The 26,128-nt window shown below is 39.8% G+C and overlaps 1 protein-coding gene across 1 annotated transcript in view; it reads left to right on the top strand.

Annotated features, from left to right (window-relative positions):
- The first annotated feature begins 400 nt into the window (after positions 1–400).
- RAP1A (RAP1A, member of RAS oncogene family) overlaps positions 401–26,128 on the top strand; it is a 134,202-nt gene continuing 108,474 nt past the window's right edge. Inside the window, exon 1 of the mRNA XM_089514413.1 lies at positions 401–621. The gene's annotated coding sequence lies outside the window, so the exon portion shown is untranslated. The remainder of the gene's footprint in view (positions 622–26,128) is intronic.

Below are 26,128 nucleotides of genomic sequence, written 5' to 3'. Positions count from 1 at the left end.
TTAGCCTTCTCTGTCAGAGGGAGACAGAGAGAGAGAGAAAGAGAGCTCTGGTGCCACAAGGAACTACAAATCCCAGGGTTCCCTAGCACTGAGCCAGGAACAGTTAATTAACCGGATTATTTCCTGAGTGTGTTTTGGGGATATGTAATAAGGCTGCATCTGCATCCCAGAACTAATCCAGATTGGTCTCACATTAACTGCCCTGGCTCAATGCTAGGGAATGCTGGGAAGTGTAGTTTTGGGGGGAGACGTTGTAGCCTTTTCTGGTGCCACAAGGAACTACAACTCCCAGGATTCCCTAGCACTGTGAAAGCGGGCGAGCCCTGCAGTGCGGATGCAACGACAGAAGAGGGCTTCCAGAGGGAGGAAGGGAGGGAGGTTATGGCCGGCCTTGGCTCCTCCTCCTCCTGAAAGGCCGGGCAGGAAAGGGAGGCGGAGTGCAGGAGCCCCGAGCTCCCAGCAAAGAAGAGAGAAAGCCAGGCAGACAGACACAGAGAGAGAGAAAGACCCGAAGGAAAAGAGCAGGAAGGCGGCGGCGGTGCAGCAGCAGCAGCAGCAAAGACGCCGGGCAGCGCCAGGGAGGGCGGCTGGGCCTGGCCCGGCCAGCGGCGGAGAAGAAGGGTGAGTCTGAGTCGCCTTCCAGGCCCAGGCCCACTCCCTTCCCCTCTCCCTCTCCCTGGACCAGGCCGCTTCCCTTTGGCCCAGGGCCCAGCTTCGCCCTCAGCAGTGGAGAGGCTGCCTTTGGAGGAGGAGGAGGAGGAGAAGGGGACAAGCCTCCCTCCCTTTCTCTCTCTCTCTCTCTCTCCACACTGCAGAAATAACCCGCTTTGGCCCCGCTTTAACTCCTTCCCTGGATCAAGGCTATGGGATTCTGGGAGTTGGAGTTTGTTGTTGGGGCTCTTTTATGCACAGGCAGCCAAGGGGGGGGATTCAAAAATATAAGGGGGAGGGCTCCCCACGTTTCATTGCTAAGGGAGGGGAGGGTGTTTGACCCCCAGCCCAGGATAAGGGGGACCCCCCCATAAGGGGCTAGATTCAAACATATAGGGGAGGACTCCCCACAAAAGGGGCAGTTTTATGCACACAGAGCCAGGGGAAAAGGGGAACTCCCCATAAGAGACAAGATTCAAACATATAGGGGAAGGGCTCCCTATATTTCATTGCTACCCACAGCCAGGATAAGGAGGACTCCCCAAAAGGGGCTAAGTTCAAAGGCAAGGGGGAGGCCTCCCCATATTTCCAGTATATATATATATATATATATATATCTCACCTAAAACATTTAAAAGAAAACGTACATTTAAAATTGCATCCACGTTGGTACACATAATCAATACCCATATTCTTACACATCCATATTACCCTTAAACCTATCTAGTAACCATTACTATACAGTCTTCTTCTATCTCTCTTCCTATACTAGAAGAACTCCAGGTTGAAATTGCATTTCCTTTTTTTGGGTTTGTTACCAAACTCTTCTTATTTTGTCACATATACAAATCAATCCAATTCTACCTAATACCACAAGGATTAGCACATACTGTATTATCCTAATATGTATACCCATTCCACCTATCATATTCGTTTACTCCCCATATTTCATTACTAAGGAGGGGGGGACCATTTTAAGCACACTAAGCCAGGGAAAAGGGGGGGGACTCCCCATAAGGGACAGAATTAAAAAATACTAGGGGAGGACTCCCCATATTTCCTTGCTAAGGTAAGGAGGGCATTTTTACTTACTCATAGCCTGGAAAAGGGGGACCCCCCTTATGGGGAGGGCTCCCATGTTTCTTTGCTTGGGAGGGGAGATACCTTTGCAGAGGAAAAAGAGGATTCCCTATAGGGGCTAAAATTAAAAGAGATTTGGGGAAGATATTCATTACTAGGGTGCAGAGGCTGCTTTACTCACACAGAGCCAGGAAAAGGAGGATTTCCCATAGGGAGCAAAATTCAAAGAGAGAAGGGGAGGACTCCCAATATTTCGTGGCTGGAGAGCAGTTTTAGGCACACAGAGCCAGGAAAGGGAGGACTCCCACTTTTCATTGCTAGGGAGAGGAAGGTGTTCTATTCACAGAAGGATAAGGGGGACTCCCCATATGGGGTAAAACTCAAAGATATAGGGGGAGGATTCCCCAGCTTTCATTACTAGGGAAGGGAGGTTATTGCTTGCATACAGAGCCAGGAAAAGTAGGACTCCTCATAGGGGGTGAATATCAAAGATATAGGAGGAGGACACTCCCTATTTTATTGCTGGGGAGAAGAGGCTATTTTAGGATCCCACAGCTAGGAAAAGGGGGATTCCCCAAAGGACGTAGAATTCAAAGAGATAAGGGGAGGCCTCCCCATATTTTATTGCTAAGGAGTGGAAGATATTTTACCCACACACACAGCCATGAGGAGGAGGACCGCCCATAGGGGGTAACATTCAAACATATGAGGGAGAACTCCCCATCTTTCATTGCTAGGGAGGAGAGGGCATTTAATGCACTGGCAGCCAGGAATAGGTGGACTCCCCATAGGAGATAAAATTCAAGGAAATGGGGGAGGACTCACCACATTTCCTTGCTATGGAAGGAAGAGTAGGGTATTTTACCCACACATAGCCATGATAAGGAGGACTCTCCATAGGGGGGTAAAGTTCAAACATACAGGGATAGCACTCCCCACATTTCTTGGCTAGGGAGGAGAAGCAATTTTATGCACGCACAGCCAGGAAAAGGGGGACTCTGGAGGGAGATGCACTGACAGCCTGCGTGGAGCTGGGCCAGAGGAGTGTGGTGGGCCAGAGGAGAGTGTGTGTGTGCGCGCGCGTGCGTCTGCATTTGGCTCCCATGTGCTGGAGAAAGAGGAGGAGGGGGGCATTGCAGTGTGGCACTTGATGGGTGTGTGTATGTGTGACCTGACGTTCTTCATGACCAAGGGCTTAAAAAAGCCACACTCCCATTTTAAGTGGTGGGGGAGAAGAGGAGGAAAAGAAAGAAAGAGAAATGTTTATTTTATGTGGTCTGTCAGCCCTAGAAAGCCACGTTTCTCACTTTGACCCTCCTCCCTTTCTCATGGCTTGCAGCAGTCTCTCACAGATTCCTATTTATTGTTGGGCTGCACTTCCAGCCAGAACCTGGTTGACAGGAGAGGGAGGATTTTTTTTAAACCTATGGAAGCAGGGCGTGCCAAAGGGAAAAGGGGGAACCCCTTGCTGAAGCAGTTCCAAACTGAGGTGTGTGTGTGTGTATAAATGATGAAAGGGAATGGTCTCTTCCTTAAAGAGAACTAGGGCTGCATCTGCCCTGGAGAAATAATCCAGAGCTCTGGTTCCACATCAATCTGCACTTACCAGAATTTCATCACATTGACCCATGTCACTTAAAGTGATATCACACTAGATTATTTCTTCAGTGCAGATGCACCCTTTGTGCAGGGTGGGATTTTTATCTTCTTAGGACCAATTGCAGCTCCAGTGCAGTCTTCCTGCTATCTGTTGGAAGTTGCTGCTTCAGTTTGTGGGTATAAGGTGTATAGAAGCCAGAGTGCTGATGCTAGGCAAACGCCTCTTCAAACTCGGTGACCCTTTGATGGGCTTGGCATTGACATGGTGAGCATTCCACTAAATAGTGTCTTTGTGGCATATAATAGTGTTTCCTGAAAATAATAGGACACTTGAATCAATACAAAATTAAGGTTCTGTAAACTACTATAAGGTCATAGCTCCCCATTATAGGAGTTGGACTTCTTTAGCCAATTCTGTCTTCTGTATCTGCAAGAGATTGCTTGGGAAACGTCTCACAATGCACTGATGGGTCCTGACCTATCATCTGGGTAGTCAATGACATTCAAGGCCCTGAATGCCAAATATTTGAGTGGCTGCCAGACTCCCCCCTTCTCTGATCCACCCTTGGATCACTGCTCCTTGTTGGTGCCAGTGATGGGGAAATAAAACACAGAATTTCCCCACACTTCACATGCAACAGGATACCATGAAAAGACACTGGGCGCCAGAGACCCTGTACTTCCCTGTTTTTGAGTTGCCATGGTAGATGGGAAGAACCCCAGGCAACCTAGCTTCTCGGTAACACCCTCAGCTTCATTCTGTGGTTGCCTCTGTTGATAGGCTTGCACTGAGGTAGTCTTCTGTTCCCTATTAGTGCTAGTGTTCTGTGGTTTGGACTGATGACCTTTGACTTCTCTAGCGTGGTTTTTGGCTGCTTCCAAGTGAATGACTCTCCAATACTTGTTCCTCTTTCCACAGTGCGGAATCTTTCTGTTCTTATTCAAGGCCTGTAGCCAGTTTACACTTGAATCCTGTGTAGCATTTGAACATTTAAAGAGGGGGAAAATCAACTAATTTTAATAGTCCAGTAATTCCAAGTGGAGTGGAGAGGAACATTTGATGTCATAGGAACTATCCAGTAGATTTGCCTGTGGGTAGGGGTGGCTTCTTTAAGCTGAGAGTCATATGTACAGTGATCAGGAATTTGGGGTTTGGAATATCTGTTTTCCAGGAACTGGGATTGTTGCTTTCATTATGTTTTAACAGTGACCCTGTGGAAGTGCTTGCTTAGGTTACATCCTCTAGCTTAAAATAGTTTTTTTTTAAATTACAATATTCCTACCCATTAGAAGTTGAAAGCCATTTAGTTATTTTATGAAGATGAAATGTGTAGTCAGTGTATTTAAAATACATTTTTCCCAGAAAATAATTGCAAATTGAATTTACAGATTTTTGTTGTTTGCTACAATTTGAACTACAAGGTCCTGAACGGTAAGAAGCCACAGAACTCAAAGAAACTGCAAAGACTAAGGCCAGGAATTTCAATGATATGAGCTAATGTACATCGAATTACATAAAAGTTTATCTACTACCTGGCTTTTAGAAATAATGTGGGAGTAGTAAATATATGAATGATTTGTCTTAACTATTTCCTTCTTCACTCAGGAAGAGAATATTCCATAACCTGATTAGTGTCTCCCCCCCCCCCCCCCGGTCCCAGTTTTCCAGAAAAGGTGACTTCAGGGGAAAAAATTGAATTTCCCCCCCTCCCATCTTGATTTTAATGTCTGCATTAGCCATCATATGGCAGTGTTTGTACTGCAATTAAAGTACCTGGCCTTCATATCCAAGTATGGATATAAGTGTTCCAGAGCAAAAGGAAAGTACAATTGTCTTCATTTGCTAACATACTTGTAAATTAGCATTGTGTGGTGTCTGAAACAGAGATATTTTATAGACTGTGAGAGTTGACTGTTTCACCAGCTAAATCAGGGTGTGTATATTTGTCTGTGTGCAAGTGGTGAAATTTGAAGGTGGAATTTTTGTGGGGAACCTGAAACAACTTGCAAATTGCTCTTAAATGCACATTACTTTTTATGTTGTCAGTAGGTTGTGAAGCTGGCACTGCTACCAAGTTATCAAGCTTAAGAGTATTGCAACATGCTAGTCTCATGCTCCTTTTTTCAGAATGACATCAGCGAAAGGGCTTTTTTCGGTGGGGGGGCAAGCCTTCTCTCATTAATGTACTTTTGGCTCTGTGGGTCTTCCTGTTTCAAAAGACTGCATTACTGTGCTCTATTTTGGAGAGTCTGGCACTATTTCCAATATGTCCTAGGGTGTGGAGAGTGGTCGTGTTATTGACACTCAGTGTGTCTTCTATTTTAGCATGGAACTTGCAGAATTATCCTATAAACATGCCTTCCTTCCTGAGCAGCACCTCTGTGTCTTAACAGAATTCTTAGAGATGATGTAACTCTGGTTTGTGTGATTCTTAACTGTTGTCTAAATTACCCTAGATTAGTTAGGTATGTAATCTTCTTGGGATGTGTGTGTCTGTCTATACATATGCATCATGTTTCCATTTCAGATGTCTAAACTTCCCACGTATACGAGGCCATGTGCAATTTTCTGTGACTGTAAAACTTTCAAAATAGTTGACTTGCTACATTAGTAATCCCTGCAGTATTATTCATATACCATTAGCTGTTAGTTTGTTTGCTAGAAAGACTGAAAATTTGCCGACACAGCTGAGATGTCTGAAATCTGAGCAGCAGTATTAGTGAGCAACTGACAGGAAATAAGTGAAATTTAGTGCTTTTTCAAAAGAGAGTATTTAATATTGATAAAACTACTCTGTTTGTATGTGTATGCGCCCCCTCCCCCAGATTTGAGATCCCCTTAGTACTGATGGTAATGTCCTAACTATTGGGACATTAACTAATCTGTTGCCCTAACCATGTAATATTTGCCATTTGGTTTCATTATAGCAGCAGTTTGCTTTAGTTGTATGTCCTAGCTTGAACTGAATTGAATATCTAATGTCTTTGCTTGAATGATTTTTTAAAAAAAGATTTTTATGCTATTTAATACAAGGTTTAAAGTGAAGTCTGAGCTGTATTTTCAAACACAACAATCCATCTGTAGCCTTCAAAACATTCTCAAACTAGGGAACTTTCTCAAGTGTTATTTAATGCGGCTCCAAGGAGAGTGACTCCTTCACATGTGCATGGAAGCAACATGTACACATAGAAGGAATTTGTTCAGTCCTGGATGTTAAATCGTAACATGTTTTAAGATCCATTACAGTGAGAGTTTATCCCACACAAATTCCCTTGATTTAGGGGGAAATAGTGCAAAAACACAGTGGTCTTCTGCAATTACACTTACTTTAGTGGACCTTGCTTAAGAAAGGTGCTGTGAGAAGTGAACAAATAGGATTCTGGCCTTTTCAGAAAAAGTGCAATATCCTATGTTCTAAAAGTGTTCTGACATCACTAGGATACTTTTTAGAGTAGCCTTCCCCAACTATGTGCCCTTGATACATTTTGAACTGCAACGTCCATCACCACTGATATTTGGCATAGTAGATGATGAGAGCTGCAATCAAAAACATTAGAAAGACATTGGATTAGGGAAGGTTAGAGTAAATTTGAGAATGCCAGCCCTTACTGCCTGTTGCAGTGGAAATGTCCACTGTTGGTTTCCTTTCAAAAGCAGGATATTTGTACCAAGTAAGGAATAAAAAGCAACAATTTTAATTTGCAAACATGTGCATTTCATTCCCCTAGCAATAAAATAGTGTGATAAATTCTTCGTTGTTGGTTATGAAATAAATTCTGAGCTCTTTAGTCCATATGTCTGAAGAACTTTTCCTTGCATTTAGTGACAGATTATGAACTGCTAGCATTATGAACCCATAGGAGAAGATGTGTCATTTTAAAGGTGGAGTTAAACTGAAACAGGAAGTTCTGTGTCCCACTGATTCTGTAAACAAATCTATTTTCATACATAGTGTTTTCATCAAAGCTTGACATTTTAACAAAACAACTATTGTTATTTCAGAAGGCTGTAAAAAGACTTCAATATTTAGCATGGATGGTTACTACTTTTACCACTTTCTTACATTATGTTCAGCAAATAAATGTGGCTGACTGATTTCTGACACAAAAATTGCTAGATTACCTTAAAATGAGTATGATCACAGAAGCATGTTTTATATCTGCATAGCAAGCAGATAGTAAGTATTATGGGTGAATGAGGGGTTCCAGTTAAGCACATAAAATCATACGTTTTAGTAGTAGTTTGAGTATTCTGAAATCAAGATATTCAGTAAAGCCTTTAGCAAGGTTTCCCATGACATTCTTGCAAACAAGCTAGTAAAATGTAGGCTGGACAATGCAACTGTTAAATGAATTTGTAACTGGTTGACTGGCCAAACCCAAAGGGTGCTCAGCAGTGGCTCCTCTTCATCCTGAAAAGAAGTGACCAGTGGGGTCCCACAGGGTTCTGTCTTGGGCCCACTGCTATTCAACATCTTTATCAATGACTTGGATAAAAGAATAGAGGGCATGCTTATCAAATTTGCACATGACACCAAATTAGGAGGAGTAGCTAATACCCCAGAGGACAGGGTCAAAATTCAAAATGACCTTAATAGATTAGAAAGCTGGGTGAAAGCTAACAAAATGAATTTCAACATGGAGAAATGTAAGGTAGTGCATTTAGGGCGGAAAAATGAAATGCTTAGATGGGAGATACCTGGCTAAACAAGAGTATGTGTGAAAGGGATCTGGGAGTCCAAGTAGACCACAAGTTGAACATGAGTCAACCATGCGATGTGGCAGCTAAAAAGGCCAATGCAATTTTAGGCTGCATCAATAGAAGTGTAGTGTCTAGATCAAGGGAAGTAATAGTGCCACTCTATTCTGCTTTGGTCAGGCCTCACATGGAATACTATGTCCAATTCTGGGCACTACAATTCAAAAAGGATGTTGAGAAGCTGGAGCGTGTCCAAAGGAGGGTGACCAAAATGGTGAAGCATCTGGAAACCATACCTTATGAGGAATGACTTAGGGAGCTGAGGATGTTTAGCCTGGAGAAGAGAAGGTTAAGAGGTGACATGATAGCCCTGTTTAAATATTTGAAGGAATGCCATATTGAGGATGGAGCAAACTTATTTTCTGCTATTCCAGAGAATAGGGCCCGGAACAATGGATGCAAACTACAGGAAAAGAGATTTCTCCTAAATATTAGGAGGAACTTCCTGACAGTAACAGCTGTTTGACAGTGAAACACTCTTCCTCGGAATTTAGTGGAGTCTCCTTCCTTGGAGGTCTTTAAGCAGAGGCTGGATGGACATCTGTCGGGGATGCTTTGATTGAGAGTTCCTGCATGGCAGGGGGTTGGACTGGATAGCCCTTGTGGTGTCTTCCAATTCTATGATTCTGTGAGTAAGTTTGATGATAATTTTGAACAGGAAACTAAACCCTACAGAGAGTAGAGTACTTGGGCCACCTCTATGTATTATGTATATATGTTTGCTTTTCAGCTAAGTGTATGCTAACATGTGTGGTATCCACAGCTGCTGTATATACTCATGTATAAGTCTAGAAATTTAGGTCAAAAAATTGACCCGAAAAACCAGAGTCGATTTATCCACGGGTCAATGTAAGTACTATATCTTAACTCTTAAATAAAAGAAGGAACCATCCCCTGGTGAAAAGCAAAGAGTATAATCTGTCTTGGAAGCACTGGTCCCCTCTGTTCTCTCATCCATTCAACCTTAAGTGTAAGCACAAAGAGCTATGTCTGCTGGAATTTTGTAAGTTCTTTGACAGTGTTTTCTTTGCTTCATCCTTTATATCATTTGCTATATGCCCCCAAGTTTTACCTCGACTTACCCATGGGTCATAGCAAAATCCATAATTTCAGTCCCAAAATTTGCCCTCGACTTATACATGAGGTCGATTTATAGTCGAGTATATACGGTACTTTGTGTTTACTTGAAGAAACAGAGCTGCATGTTGGTATTCCCTGAAGCAGTTGGAGCTGCCCTTACTCCCAAGTAAATATGCATAGGATTATAGTACACAAGCATGACTTTGGCATATTTAATCAAAAGTAAGTTTCATGCATAGTTCAGTGATAGTTAACTCCCTAGGATGTGTGTTCTCCAGTCTAGATTCCAGCAGTAGCCATTTGAGATGAATTCATCAGTACAGGGATTTACAGTTTTGTATAATATTTTCTTTATTTGCATGAAGACTATTGGAGTAGTTCACAGTGCAATGAACAAAGCAAGTAAGTGTGTGCTTTGATAGGTCAAATGCTATAGATTTCATGCCACCTTCCACACCCTGGAGGGCATTGTTGGCAAAAAGTGGAATTGATCTTGGCAGCAACAAATAATCTTTCTTTGTGGCTTTAGAAATATTTGTTTGAAAATTTAGAAAACATAATCAAAAGAGCAATTTTCTGTTTGCAAGACATTGTAATATTTTGATTGTGTGTGTGTGTGTGAACTTAAATACAAGTTGTACTTGCAACTGCTATGGGTGGAGTAACTATTTCAAGCAATAATCATGCAAAATACAGATGATATAATCATTGTCCTTAAATATCTGTGCATAAATATCCTGAGAACTCTGTTTGGCTAGGACTCCCCAAGATGTGTATTCTGACTATCATTTCTGTATATAGGTTTGTCATCCATCGTGCATACTTCTACTGCAGGGAACTGCAGTGCAACAGCAGGGAACCTGCAGCAATTGTAGCAGCCTGTACTGAGGCTTATACTTGGTTATCTTTATAGTATGTGAGGGGTAGTTAACTTAATTCAATCACAGGAGGAGTGTGTGCATGTGTATGCTTACTAATATTCTTTCAGTATCAGATTTTCTAAATTCCTATGTCAGAAGCAAATGGAGAATAAGCCTTAGCATTTTCAGTCCATGTATCCATGTTAATTGTTTAGCTGCATGCTTGATGGTGTACAGAGAAATTTAACTCGTGGTACTTACTTGGTATTATTGCAGGAGATCATAAAACAAGGAGCACAGCATTTATGTTATTGTAAAAAGATTTACCATAATATAAAATCTGGATACTGATGCTTATCTTTGTTGGAATGATTAAAGTAAAACATTTCCTGTTGGTTATTTAGAAGAAAGGAAAGTACAGTTCTTGTGACCTGTGTACTTTCTGATACTTGATTACTTTGAAAATTACCCAGATGCACATTTGCACTATAATCCTATACTGTACATATTTACTTGGGAGAAAGGGCAGCTCCAACTGCTTCAGGGAATACCAGCATGCAGCTCTGTTTCTTCAAGTAAACACAAAGTAGCTGTGGATACCACACATGTTAGCACACACTTGGTTGAAAAGCAAACATGTATACATAATACATAGAGCTGGTCCAAGTACTCAACTCTCTGTAGGATTTAGTTTCCTGTTCAAAAGTATCATCAAACTTATTCATACAGTTGGCCCTTATACACAGATTTTCTATACACAGATTCAAGCATCCACACTTTGAAAAGTATAAAATTTCAAATATCAAACCTTAATGTTCCATTTTTTATAAGGGTCACCATTTTGCTATGTCATTATATTTAATGGGACTTGAGCATCCACGGATTTTGTTATCCATGGGGGATCTTGGAAGCAAACCCCAGCATATAAAAAGGGTCCACTGTAGAAGGTTTCAGGCTTTTCAAAATTGCTGTGGATTCTAGAATAAACTAGAATTGGATGTATCCAACTCTTGGAAACTGGTAACAAAATGAAGAGGAAGAAGAAATCTTCCTTCTTTCTAAGTATACTCATAAAACTGATAAACTATTTGTTTTCATTGCTAAAATATAATTACCAAGGCAACCTTGCCTAAAATATTAAAGTTGGCATCTAAGGTGAGTCTCTTCTTTAAATTTCTGTGGCCTGTTACAGACTGCCAGAATAAAGCTGCTTCGGGTCTCTTTGGAGGTATGCTGTTTAAATGATGCATGCACCCTAAGAATCTGGAAGCTGTACCAAAGCTGCACTCCAGTGCTTAGGAATGGAGTGTGGCTTTGGCGCGACCTCCGGACTCTTAGGACCCATGCATCATTTAAATAGCATACCTCCAAAGAGACCCGAAGCAGCTTTATTTTGGCAGTCTGTAACAGGCCTGTGAGTAGGAAAAAAAGTCTGCATAGAAATCTTAAGAAAAATGCACTGTATTCGGTTTGCCCAATTATTGGGTAGATGTGCAGATGCTGTAATCTTACTCATGTTCCCTTTAATGAAGAAGTGTTCAACAGAGCATGACGTTTTGAACATTGGTTACACAATCAGTTGCATTATGAATGAGCTAAGCCCAAATTCTCCATTGACTTGTAACTTGATTGGCTTATAGACAAACAACCTAATATGCACAGTATTTTCAAGCATGCTGCCTTTCTCAAAGCTCATTTTTCTTTCTCCCCACTACCTTCCTCGGACTTTATAAGGATAGATGTGTAAACCACAAGTGGTGATGCTCAGTTCTATTCCAGTAAATTCATACCTCTGATGTAAGTTCCATATGCCTCAATCCCACATACTAAGGTCTGTCTCAGAGTAGACTGAGTTGGAGTGATATGATGTGGAGAGACACAAAAATCTGCTAGGTACCAGGTTTAGCTGGAAAGGCAAATGTGGAAGATGTGCCAAGAGTAAGGCCAATAGAGTGTTTTATGTAAAGAACTAGCAGCAAGATAACATGTGAAATGATTGCACCAGAAGGTCAGTTGCATGGGACATCTTATTTCAGCCTTATATCATTCAATGGGACATCACTCTGGTCTCTTTCTCATCCTCATGACTTAAACTCCAGTGTATTTTCAGGTGGAGCTTGAGAAGGGTGAGGGTGTGATCTGTAATGTGGCCTATTCAGGATGTATCCACATGTTCAAATGCACATGTACCTAATTAAGTAAATGCTGCTGCTTCCATAGCATGCCCAGCACATTGCCACCAAAGAAAAGAAACTCTGAAACCCAGCTGTGAGGGGAGACTTCCTGTGTTTGTCAGGCTTACAAAACAAGAAGTCTCTTTTGAAACTAACCTTATTCTACAGCGGTTAGAGCTGCTGATATAGTTATGTATATCTGAGTTTAAATCAAGACTGTCAAGTTGATGTATAGCATTCTTACAATTTTCCTTCCCAGGCCATTTGGCATATATACCAATCGTTATAAAAGCAGTTTCTCATTTAGACTCCACTTTGATGCTACACATTTGACACATGAAATTATCTTAATGAGAAACATGAAGTGCTCTGCATGATCCCTCCTTACATTGTTTAATGCAAAAGTTCTCATGGTTTGTGACACCTTTGCCTAACTGAAAACTCCCCATGCTAAGGGCTTTTCTGGTAATTCTTCTGCTTTGGATTTCTGGATATACCTGCTTAAGCAACCTGACACCATTTTATTCTCTAGCCTAGTAAATTCCATTAGCTGGAGAAAATAGAATTTAGTCAATATTTCTGTAATACTTGTTTTAAATTATAAGTCACGGGGGGGGGGGGGGGGAGGGCAGGACATTAATACACTTGTAACAACAACACTTGTTCAGTAGACAGCTATAATTTGGGTCCAGGCTATCTGAAGAACCATAATCTTCCATATGAACTTATCCAGACTTTGGGATCTTGGTAGGACCTTCTGTTGGTCTTACCACCCTCCTAGCCAAGAAAACCTTATGACAGGTTTGCCTAGGGTCACCATAAATTGGAAATTACTTGAAGGTACACAACACACACAGATTTATCATACATTGGGCCTTTGGTGTCTGCTGGGGTTTGGTTCCAGGCTCCCCCCACCCCCAGTGGATACCAAAATCCACGGATGCTCAAGGCCCATTATATACAATGGCTTCATAAAATGGTATCTCTTAGATAAAATGGCAAAATCTATGTTTGCTTTTGGGAATTTATGTATTTTTTAAAAAATATTTTCAAGCTGTGGGTGCTTGAATCCATGCATATGGAGGGCTGACTGTATAACTTTTTGTATATTTTTTTAATATCTGTTTTAATTTTTGTAAGCTACATTGATTTTGTATAGAAAATGAAGGTGGTGACACTTATAGCAATGATGATTATGAAGACAGTAAAAACAATAAAAGTATGTTATCATGGCAGGGTAAGCCATAGTTTGTTTTAACCATAGTTTGATCTCTAAAATAGATTGAAGAGGCCGAAACAAACCATGCTATATCTGCTCACCTTTTAGCTTGTTTCTCTGTGTATGCACCTTCAAGTCACCTATTGACTTATGATGAACCCATGAATTTCATAGGGTTTTCTTAGGTAAGGAATGTTCAGAGGTGTGTTTGCCAGTTCCTTCTTCTGAAATATAGCCTAATGCACCTGATATTTGTTGGTGGTCTCCCATCCAAGTACTAACAACGACTGATCCTGGTTAACATCCAAGAACAGATCTTGTGCCTTTCCCTACCACCCCTATTTCATAGTAGGCCATGGTTATATGATTGGATGTCATGGTTTTTAAGAAGCCAGTCGTTGTATTCCAGGAAAAAAAACCTGTAGTTTCAGATTGTAGTGTGTCAACCATCATGGCCAAACCATGGTTGCTAACAGATGCAGTTTGTACATCTCAACAAGCCAGATTTTAACAAACAGACCACACTTGCTTCTTATGTGAACATGGTTCAAGATTAAAGAGAACTTCCATAGTTACACTATCATATGCTTTCCTCTTTCCCAGTCAAACTTTGATCTGAATGTTTGTACATTTTACTAAGGTTGTTCTCTAGAGATATCTTCCCCCAGTCGCCTTTAATACGTTGAGGACGTTCTTGCCTTAAAATTATACAAAACTTAAACATTTTAAATTCTGAAAAAAACATGCCTGTTGCAGCTGGTCAAAGAATGTAATGCTTTGTCTTTAGCACGCTGAAGCTATTACTTTTGCTAGTTCAAGAAGTATTATTTGTTCTTACAATATAAGCCTCAAAGGATAAAACCTGTTTATATTATATATCATGTTGCCTCAGTACCACTTCATAGAAAATTCTCAGTCACTGAAACAACTGAAATTGAAGGGCATTAATGTAAGCACTCACAGCCCAACTGAGTATGTTGTGAGTTGATTTGATCTTGGTTTTCCTAATAAACATCTAATACTATAGACCACAACAGAGAATCCTCAGAGGGCAAATAAAATGTATTATTTTGAAGGGGCATAGTAGGCAATGTATTTTCTCCAAGCAATGCCTGCACTGTTCTTGACAAAGCAACATTTCATAATTCAACATTGCTTACATAAGAGAAAAGCTGGTAAATCAAGGCCTACATTCCAGTATTTTGAGGGAGCTAAGGAAGAGTTCATATACTAGAGGGTCAGTATATGCAGTACTTGTTTTGGCAGTGGGAAAAGTAAGTTTGAGTTCATGGTAGGAATGAAATTTATTAGTTCATGTTGGATGTTTTTCTCAGTCAGCATAACCTACTTTGTTGTAAATTATGCCACCAAGGTTTAGTCTTATGGAAGTTCGTTCCCCCGCTCTGCCCCAATCCAAAAGTTTCATATGAAATCCAAAAGAAGGACAAGATTACAAATAAAGTAGTCCCTTCCCTTATGTGGGGGATCCGTTCCGCCGCCCCCCCCCCCAATATGTATGGGAAATTCCACGTGCAGTCGAGCTCCATTATAGCCAATGGGGCTCATTCCCACAGCGGCGTGTGCCACAGGCACACACGCCGTTACTCTTTCCGGCACGCAGCACCCCTTATTCTGATGCGTATGATGCAGGCATACTGTACAACAAACAAGCATTTGAAAAAATAAGATCTGAAATTATCTTTGGTGTTGTAACAGATCTAGTGGCAGTAGTGACTTCAGGGTCCAGTATGGATGCTCGGTGCTCCAGAGGTCACAGTGCTGCCCACTCAGCAGTGGTTTGGGTGGGCAGGTGGATGGGGGTGAGGGCAAGGCATTTCATCACCACTACCACACTAGGTGATAACAACCTCAGTGACACCACTGTCCCTATTCAGATCACAAGAGATAGAATTGATCTTCTTGATGAATTTTTATTGAGCTGTTCATCTGTCAGTGCTACATGGTTACAGAGCCTGTGTACGTGCACATGTGAGCCAATAATTTATTTTTGTTAGAAATTGATGTGGACCTTCTGATTAGTTTCAACATGTGATGAATCCCCATGTTTCTTCCACATGATTATCTAGCACCATTTCTGGTGTTCAGAGATGAGTGTAAATCTTAGATGGGCAAAAACAGCAGAGCAGTGCATGAGAGGCAAATATCGGGCTGTTTCATGGTTTGCAGAAAGAAAAAAGCTAGGAGAGAAAATTGTAGGAAAGTATTTAGGACCTGCAACTTTTCTGTTGCAGATCCTATCTGTTTGTAAGTACTAAACCACTACACAGTTTAATTTGACTTAAGGAAATAGCAAATTCTATTTTCCATGACTATCGCAAAATTTTGGAATAACCTTTTTGCTTCATGAGAATTTAAGAAATGCAACTATCTTAAATTCTTAGGATTACAGAGGAAAAGGTAGGAAGTGAACAAGAACTGGCAGTGTTTGCTGGATACAAAGAAATCAGGAGAATCCTTTCAGTGCTAATTCAGTATACAGCATGCTGCTGCTGTTATATGAAATACAATCGTCCCTTCCCTTACACGGGGGATCTGTTCCGGACCCCCCCCCCCCCATAAGGGAAAAAATGCGGATGCTCAAGCCTGTTCAAATAAATGGGGCTTGTGCCTGTGGTGGCGGTGCGTGAGGCGCATGCCATAGGAGCACGCACCATTGTTTTCTTCTGGCACGCGGCTCCCTTCCTTCCAGTGCGGCTTCCAGCATATGCTGGAAGCCGCATAAAACACGCCTGCATATAACGCAGGCGCACTGTATGCTATTGTTTTGTATGATAGAAGCTATGATATTTTAAATCTTTGTGTTGTATTGCATTTTCAGTTAAAATGAAACACAAATAAATATTACCCTTTACTTGCTTGTCTGTAAGTCTAAAAATTTATGCTCAACAATTGACCCCAAAATCCCAGGTCAATTTATTTACAGGTCGCTATGGAAACGTGATAGCAGCTCTTTCAGATTTCCCATGCAGTGCGGAGAGGAGTTCAGCAAGAAAGAGCCAAGTCCTGGGTAATTGATTGATATTGCTGTTTCTTTAAAAGTCCCCCTCCCGCAGGCACGTCTGGCTGAAACGAAAGCTGAAACGATGAAGAAAAACCTCAGTGAGAGTCTCTCTTGCCATATGCACACACACAAACACTGAAGGAGCCTCCAAGTTTTACCCTTGACCTATCCCTTGACCTGAGTTCAACTTACAACAACAACAGCAACATATTTGTATCCCGCTTCTCCCGTTAAAGATCGAGGCGGATAACAGCAAAAGAAAAATGTAAATACAATTTTGCAATAATAATAACAAAACAATCCCCAATCCCCCACTCTTCTACCCTCCTTCCTGTCAATACAAAATATCAATAAAAACATATCGATGAGGATATACATATAAACATGTATACATGTATAAACGTATACATGAAGTTGACTTATAGTTGAATATATATGGTAATCTGAAGAGCATTATCTGAGTGTAACAAACCCTAAATCAACCTGACAAGTGGATAAGGTTTTCTGTACTCTGTTCTGGTCTTACTTTATGCAGGCGATCAACTTCTCTTCTCATAAACAGGCTTCTCCATTATTCACCCACTTGGCTGCCTGTAAGTTGAGAATTGCCAATAATTCACCAGAAAAGGGATGTATTTGTAAATTAGAAAAGAGTTCATAGCTTCTTTAGGACATTGATATGCTACCCCAAATGGCTAACAATTCAGACAGCTCATAAAATGTGTGAATGTTAGATCCATAACTTTTGCTCTAGGCTGATAGTTCTGGTCTAACAACTTAAAGTGGAGGAGACTTGATTTTCTTCAGAGCCAGCTTTCTTCCTATTGCAAATGGTTCATTTAACAGACATTAAGAGAAGAGAAATGGGTTTAGAACCCACCATTTGTGACTGGATGGCTTAGGTCGCCTAGTACAAGATATTGTTTGTATAAATTGTCCATGAGCTGTTACTCAATAGAAGATTTTAGATTTTTTGTTATACTTGTATGACATGGAATTGTAATTATACAGAAGATGGTTTGTATTTTCCTAAAATATTTACAAGATAATTTTAAGAATCCAATAAGGATAAATCAAAAATATTCTGACCACAAAAAAGGTTTTTTAAATGGACTGTTTAAATTATAAGCCTCTTTTTGAAAATAGTGTACTTTAATAGTGTACGTTAAAAGTAAAATACAGTGGGCTCTTGGTATCCATGGGGTTTGGTTCCAGGACCCCCATGGATACTGAAATCTGCGGACCCATTAACTACAATGGTATAGTAAAAGGGTGCCCCTTATATAAAAAGGCAAAAACAAGGTTTGCATTTGGGAATTTATATATTTTAAAAATATTTTCAAGCTGTGAGTGCTTGAATCCATGGATAAAAAAAATCCATGGATATGGAAGGCTGACTGTACATTTAATAATTCATCTAATAAAAACTTGTTAATATCCTAATATGTTCTATAACATAATGATAAAAATATATCAAATACAGGGTTAAATGTATCCAGTAAATTGTAGAATTCAGGATGGCTAACAATAGAATGAAGAAAGCAAGACAGCTGTGAAAATATGAGCAAGTAAATGTAAAAAACACACACACGTAAAATAGCTTTAAAAACAATTAAAAACAGGTCAGTTGAGATGGAGGACAATGCCTCCTTCAAAAAAATTAGCAGTACATGGGACTTTTTATTTAGTAAAAATACTAAATAGGGACATAGTAGAGGTATATAAACATTAGGAATAGCATGGGAAATTTGCACCTCTTCTGGTGCTGGAACTCAGAGTCATCCGAAGAAATTCACTGCAGTGAATTTCATACAGGTAAGTTCTCCATACCTTATAAAAGCGGGGTACATGTGAACCCCACCGTATGTTGAATGAGCATTCTTTGATGCTGTGTGAGTCATCCTTACTGCCATTGCCACATACACCACCATGCCCTTCTGAAAAAAGTTGGTTTGGTGATCATTGTAAGAATTTTTATGCTTGTACAAATGTATTCACAGGGTCCTTGCCACCTACATGTATAGAAAAAAGTTCTCTGTTCAGATTTGTTTATATGGAGAACCTATTGAAATATGGCTTGTTCATTGCATTGGAAGGGATCATGTGTTTATGAAGTAATGCATAGCTTATTTGGCTTTTAAAAGGATTACACAGATTAAAGAAGGGAAGGCCTGCAAACAGGTCTTACTCATGGCTAAATGGCATTTCTGTATGTAGAGAAGAGCTGCACACCTTTTTCAGTGTTACTTCTAGAATCATCAGCCTTTTCTGTTATGATCCAAAAAAGTCACTTTTCTAAAATCTTGTTCAAAAAGCATTGTGCCATTGAATATATATTGTTGGAGTGCAAAAGTGGCCATCAGATACTGGCTTGATATTTTCTCAAAAATAGATTCCACTTTGTTCAGTCAGTAATATTTTTGCATGTATACAGAAAGTCTCTAAGCAGATCACATTCTGTTGTCTATTGCATCACCAGCGTCTTTGGATTATGATTCAGGCGAGTATAAAGGCCCTATTTAGTTTCAGAACAATGTGATTTGTTATCTCAATGAATTAATATGCATGCTTGTGCAGGAAATGTACAAATTTCATAATGGGAAACTTGATTGAATTCAGTGACTTACATTGATACTGGTGAATTTAAATCAGTTTACCTTGTGCATAACGCTTCCTTTCCAGATAGAATCCAACAGCTTTTTTTAAAAATGAAACTGACTTTTTTCCAAGTGAAAGTATAAGACTGGTCTGGGGTGCTGCTACTCTTCCATGCATCAGTCCAATGAAAATATTTTATCACCTTGCTTGTTTAACTTGTACACAGAAAACATCACACGAAGAGCAGGATTAGAAGGATGAAGGAGCATCAGCATTCTAAAATATGCAGATGATACCATACTTCTAGCAGAAAACATAATGGAACAATTACAGGAAAGGTCAAGGAAGAAAGCGCAAAGGCAGGCTTGCTGCTGAACAAAAAGAAAACAAAAATAATGATCACGGAGGATTCAGTCTAGGCAATGAGGAAATTGAAATAGTTAAATGGCACATGTCCAGACTATTTGAGAGATCACATCTCCCCATACAAACCTAGAGCCCTAAGATCTTCAGGTGAAGGCTTTCCTTTGGTCCTACCACAAACCCTGGCTTGCTTGGTGAGGACGTGGGAGAGAGCCTTCTCGGTGGCTGCTCCCAACCTCTGGAACTCCCTTCTATGGGAGACTAGACTGCCCCCCCCTTCTTGCCTTTTGCTGACAAGCAAAACGTTTTTATTTAGGCAGGCTTTTAAACATACTAATGACGGTGATTTTATATGGAGTGTGTGTTTTAGTTATATTTTAACTTTTTGTATATTTTATGCTAATTTTATACTGCTTTAATTAGATGATTTTAACTGTTTTTAAATTCTTACTATAAGTTTTTAAAATGTTATCTTGTGAACCACCTTGGGTCCCGTTCTGAGAGAAAGGTGGCATAAAAAATGAAATAAATAAATAAAAGATTTCCTGTACCTCAAATCAGACTTCGAACAAAACAGAGAATGCAGTCAAGACAAATGCAATCAAAAGAAATGTCTAACTATCTGTAAGCTGCTCTGAGAACCTTTTTGGCTGAAGAGTGGGGTATAAATACTGTAAATAAATAAATAAGAGATAAGGAGAAGAATAGGAATGAGAAGGGCAGCCATGAAAGAGCTAGAAAAGATCCTAAAGAATAAAGATATACAACAGAGCACAGATTAGAATAATCCAAGCCATGGTATTTCCCATCAGTATGTACAGATGTGAGAGCTGGACGGTGAAAAAGTAGATAAAAAGAAAACTCAGCTGGAGAAGTTGTTGAGGATACCGTGAACAGCTAAAAAGTCAAACAGATGGGTTGTTGAAGAGATCGAGGCTGAAATACTCCTAGAAGCCAAGATGATCCAATTGAGGCTGTTGTACTTTGTCCATATCATGAGAAGGCCAATTCCTTAGAAAAGAGAATACGGTAGTGCTGGGAAAGGTTGAGGGTAATAGAGTGAGAGGAAGACTGCATAACAGATAGCTAGACTCAATTAGGGAGAGGTCATGGGCATGGCTTTGCAAAACTTAAGTGGAGCAATGGAAGACAGGGAGTCTTGGCGATGTTTCATCCACTGGTTTGCCATGAGTCAAGGTTAACTCAGTAACAATAGTTATCAACAACAACAACAGATACTTCTGTCATCCAAAGAAATGCACTGTGGTGCATTTTGTAAAGGTAAGAGAGAATAGTTCTTCATACTCTGCATATAAGAAGGATATATGCAAACCATTTTGTGTGTGGAATGAGCATGCTGTGATGCCAGTGTGGTGTAGTGGTTTGAGCATTGGACTGCGACTCTGGAGATCAGTACTGGAATCCCCACTTAGCCATGGAAACCCACTGGGTGACCCTGGTCCAGTCACACTCTCAGCCTCAGAGGAAGGCAATGGCAGACACCTTTGAACAAATTTTGTCAACTCTGTGACAGGTTCACCTTACCTTTGCCATAAGTTGAAAATGACCTGAAATGACACAACAACATCAGAAGTAGCACAGATCTGTATTACATGATTTTTTAATATTCTGCTGTCATGTTTTGAAGCTCCAGAAAAGTTACTTCCAGTCACTTCATATCTTGACTAAAGTCTGGTGAAAGGGCTCTAGCTTTGTTCCTTGTTGCAAAAATTTGTACTTTATATCCATTGCTATAACTGAGTAAACTAAGTTGAGTAGCATGCAGTTCCAGATGTTTTGGTGGTGGCATTTTTGTTGCTTTATTATTTAGACACAGCAAGATCACTACTTTCTCTGTGTTAAAATAACTTCCGCTAAAATTATTTGAGTGTTCTAAATTGGGAAACTGCAGCATAATGAAGCAACCCTTCATTTGCGTCTTATTAACTGCCACATAATCTTCATTTTCTTTTCTCACAAGCATGTTTCAGGGCAGTATTTTGTAAGTGGCTTTGAGGTTCTTGGTTTTAAAGAGGCATATGGGAGCAAAGGCCACCATGAGACCTCTACAGTCGTCTTTTCTACATCTCATTAAAGCACTCCTGTGTGCTTTTTCTCTTTGTTGCTGCTTGAAGCAACAGAATTTTGCCTTCTTGACACTGCTTTGATAATGTGTCACTATTAGAGAACAGAGGCTTCAGATATTGGCCTTTGCATCACTCCTCTCTTGACTTGAAAACTTGATATAAATGAAGTATAAATTGAATTACCTTCACAAAATTAGCTGGGTTTTTAAGCTGTGTCTTGGGTATATGCCATGTGTGCTCTATTCCTTTGCCATTGGTTTCTTACTAACCAGGAGCTCTTAAATATGCATTAATTCTTAGTACTTTTGTGTTGTAATTGTTATACCCTGTTTTCCAATTCTATTTTCCTTTTTCTTCAGACATGTGATATGATATCGTCCTTACCTAAATAGAGGCCTTATTTTGGAAATTATAATCTCACTTTCTCAATAATATATTGCAAATGGTAACTTATACATGCACTCTACATTAACAAAAGTGTTATTTTTATCAGGGTATCTTAATTTTAAAAATGTGATGTGCAGACAAAATTGTGTAAAATCATTGAAACAGTAACAAAACAGTGAAGTAGTCATATAAACCATGCATAGAAACAAAATGCAAAATTCTGTACGTTTTTATTACAATTTTATTTTACATTTACCTTTAAAATATTTAGCTGAGCTTTCAGTGAGAATCATTTACATCTTAAGCCAATTGCGTCTTGGCTTCTCATTGCAAATATTCTAGGGCAACATAACTGACAGACCTCAGCTGAGCCTTACTTTCTTTTTTTCACTTCAAAGTAAGTGCACAGAGGTCTAAACTGGATGAGAACCATCATATGCAGGTAGGGGGCCTTCTTAATCAGCTGTTTTCCCCTCTTAAATCCCCATTCCCCTGTTTCTTTGATGCTCCAGCCCTCCAGAGGGCTGAAAAAGTTTTTCTCAGCACATTTAATAAAGTTGCCCAAAGATTAAGACTTTTTGGAATTATGTGTATAATATGATCCCATAGTGGTATGTGTTAGACTCCTCAGTGATCTTAGCTTCTCTATAGCTCTACGTGATTGTACGGAGAGAGGCGGTCCTCCAAGTACCCTGGGCCCAAGCCATTTAGGGCTTTATAGGTAATAACCAACACCTTGTATTGCGCCCAGAAGCAAATAGGCAGCCAATGAAGGTCTTTAAGCACAGGTGTTATGTGACTGGCCCTGGAAGTACCGGTGACCAGTCATGCTGCCATATTCTGCACTAATTGCAGCTTCCGGGTATGGTACAAGGGTTGCCCCATGTAGAGCGCGTTGCAGAAGTCCAATCGAGAGGTTACCAGAGCGTGTATTACAGTTTCAAGGTCCCTCCGGTCCAGGTAGGGATGCAGCTGGCGTATCAGCTGAAGCTGATAACAGGTGCTCCTGACCGTCGCATCCACCTGAGAAGTAAGTACACATTTACAGTACACATAACACTGTAAAGTGAATAGGACTAACTTTTGTTATCATTCTGTCAAGCAAATCTCTTGAAGAAGCACATGTTAATGTCCATGCAGCTCTGGTGCTGTCTCTTAACTGTTTGCAGTGACAGTTACTTGATGGATTAGCTCCTCATCCTGTTTTGTTTTTCAAACTTTCTCTTGGTGATGCTCAGGATAATTCATCACCAAAAGTGGGGTCAAATGCTGAATTACATAACATGACATAATTTCAGGAAAGATCAAACTAAAATGTAGGGTGAAAGGCTTTAAACTTTAAATCTTTATCAGTTATAAATTATCCTTCCATCAAAATGAGCCCTCATATTTACTTACCTCCAAACATATTTACTTGTCTGCTGGAGGTTAGCAAAGGAGGAGCTGAAAGCTGAACTTTTATGCCAGATGCAGTGGAAAGGGCTTTTCTTTGCTTTTGTATGCTAGTTAAAAAAAGAGAGAGAAAGAATAAAGTGTTCAGTTCCTCCTCTGTCAGGCCATGAAATCACCTTCATAGAATTCTACTCACTGGCATGTGACTGCCAAACTAGTGCTTATGTGTAGGCATTGTGAATGTAACAGAGGCAGGGAAATACTCAGATATTTAATAACTAGGAGTGGGGGAAGAAATTTGTATTTTTTTAAAAAATGAGCTTGTGCAGTTCATGGTGTGTAAGACTTGAGTGTGGACATATCTTCTGCTTTCCTCTCACTGGGAAGAAAAACATGGGCAGCAGATGTTACCTCCACCCCTTTGAAATTACTTTATATATTCATGTATAAGTCTAGATTTTTTTAAAAAAAAATTGATTCAAAAATGTGGGTTCACTTATCAGTGGGTCAATGTAAATACAGTCAGCCTTCCTTAGCCATGGATTCTGCTTCAGTGGATTTAACCATCTATGGCTTGAAAATATATTTTTAATTTCCAAAAAGCAAACCTTGATTTTGCTATTTTAAATAAGAGACACAATTTTACTATGCCATTGTATTTAATCGACTTGAGCATCCACAGGTTTTGGTATCCACAGTGGGTCCAAACCCCAGTACTTACCAAGGACCCACTTTAATGCACATTAACTCTTATCAGAAAAGGAACCATTCCCTTCACTGAATAGAGTGGCAAAAAGCAAGCGCTTTTTCAGGTGAAGTTACCACATTAAAGTTAAAGGCTATAATAATTTTTAATGTAGTTGCCATTTTCTTTGTTTTTCCTTTTCATTCTTTTCCATATGTGTATATTTTCGTAGCCTGTACCAAGCTGCCTTGTTCACACATCACACAGCCATGATTTACCACAGTTCCCTTCTCATTCACCCTGCCTTCAGTGTAGTTAAGCTTGTCAGAATTTTGTTAGGTTCCTTGACATCATTTTCCTTTGCTTCATTCTTTATATACTGTGTTACTAGGTTTTACCCTCAGCTTATCCACTGGTCATATCAAAATCCATAATTTTGACCCCAAAGCCTGCTCTTGACGTATACATGAGGTCTACTTAATATTTGTATATACAGTATACATAAGTACACTCAAAAAGAGTGTCTTTGAAAAGCATCTTTTTATCAGTGGAAAAATGACACCCTTTCATATGTGGGAAAATATGAAAAATACATAAGAAAATCAATGCATTAGGAAAAAGGCATGCCACTTTGGAATTTCCATATGGGGTGTTAAGCTTCCAACCTGATGCAGAATGAGGAATAAGAGAAGTAACAGGTGACTCTAATCTGTAGCGAGTAATTTCTTGGGCAATACCATTTTGTGCCATTCCCTGTCATTTTTATCAAGTATTCTTAGCATAATATACAGTTCAGCTGATTATCATTTCTGACAAAAAGTTATTAATATAAATTTAGTAAATTAAGCTTTATCCTTCACTTTCATAGCAGTGCAATTAAAAGACGAAATAGCATATGCATACTCTGTCATAAAGTGAAAGCATTGTATGCAGCTTGGAGGTTGTGGGAGGTGATAACATAAAATTGTCTTTAATCTTTGGTCTGTGAAGACAGTAATACATAAGGGGCATATTTTGGATTGGCATGGAATTTACTATGTTCCTGTCTCATATGCCATCCAAAATATAATCGTTTTTGGAACAGCAGATCAGTGTCAGATAGCTAAAATTTCATTTTGTGTTATGTTAGATTGCATACATAAGGAGTCCTTGCACATATATCGGATTGCTGAGTGTACTGCAGTGTAATGTCATTATTGAATGGGAAGACAGACACTGTATCAAAGCTAAATGGATGCAGTTAAGAACTGAAATATTTGGAAGGAGATGGGAGAGACTATGGAAGAAGCCAGTTAATTAGGATCTTGAAAATAAAAATGGAGATGGATTTCTGTATTGTAGGAAACACAGGGTAGATCTTAAATCTGGATATTACTCAAACAAAACAGAAGTATCTATATTGTATAAACTGAATGAAAATAGGAAAAATTCATCATGATCCTAAAGTTTGTTCGACTGTGTCATCTAGTCAAACATGTTTTGGATCTCAGTGTCGCAGGCAGGATTTTAAGGATATTAGCACATCAAAATGTACAGCTTAGTTGGAAGTCAGATCAGACTTTGTGTTGACAAAATGAGTATTGTTATTTGCTTTCTGAGATCTCTTTTGGAGCCTCGAGTATTTTGACTTTCACTAGTTTGGAGTTCATCCTGGATGTGAAGCACATATTATATAGGTACCGTGGTCGAGTTAGTCACGCCTGTGAGAACTGACCACTCTGAGTCTATTACTAACTACTCTACTTCGGCTTACACTTGCAGTAGAATGAAATGGTAGAATGTATTGTTTCACATTAAATTAAGAACTGCATTTGTGACTGTGCACTTAGGCTGAAAACTGTCTACAAATGGCACAGGAATGAGTGGGAACATCTTTCCCATATATGCTGATTTAATATTGTTAGCAAGTTGGGATGGCCTTTTATAAAATAAGTGAATTCTAGAAGTGGGATGTATTTTTTTGAGGAGAGAGAATAGTCAAAAAGCTCAACCTCCCACATTGTCTGAAGTGGTAAATTCTACCCCATTACTATACATGTGCAGATTCAGCTTCATGGTATTCCAAAAGTAGGATTCACACAACCATTCAGATGTTGGCCTGCTACTCCCAGCATACACCTCTGTTAGATATACAGATTATGGTTACTAGTCCAGCCGGATTTGGAAGGCCAC

This window comes from Sceloporus occidentalis, unplaced genomic scaffold (genome assembly GCF_023333645.1).
Source record: "Sceloporus occidentalis isolate IW3139 unplaced genomic scaffold, rSceOcc1.0.p SCAF_3, whole genome shotgun sequence".
Taxonomy (NCBI): Eukaryota; Metazoa; Chordata; class Lepidosauria; order Squamata; family Phrynosomatidae; genus Sceloporus; species Sceloporus occidentalis.
This window is presented reverse-complemented; position numbering and strand designations above follow the sequence as displayed.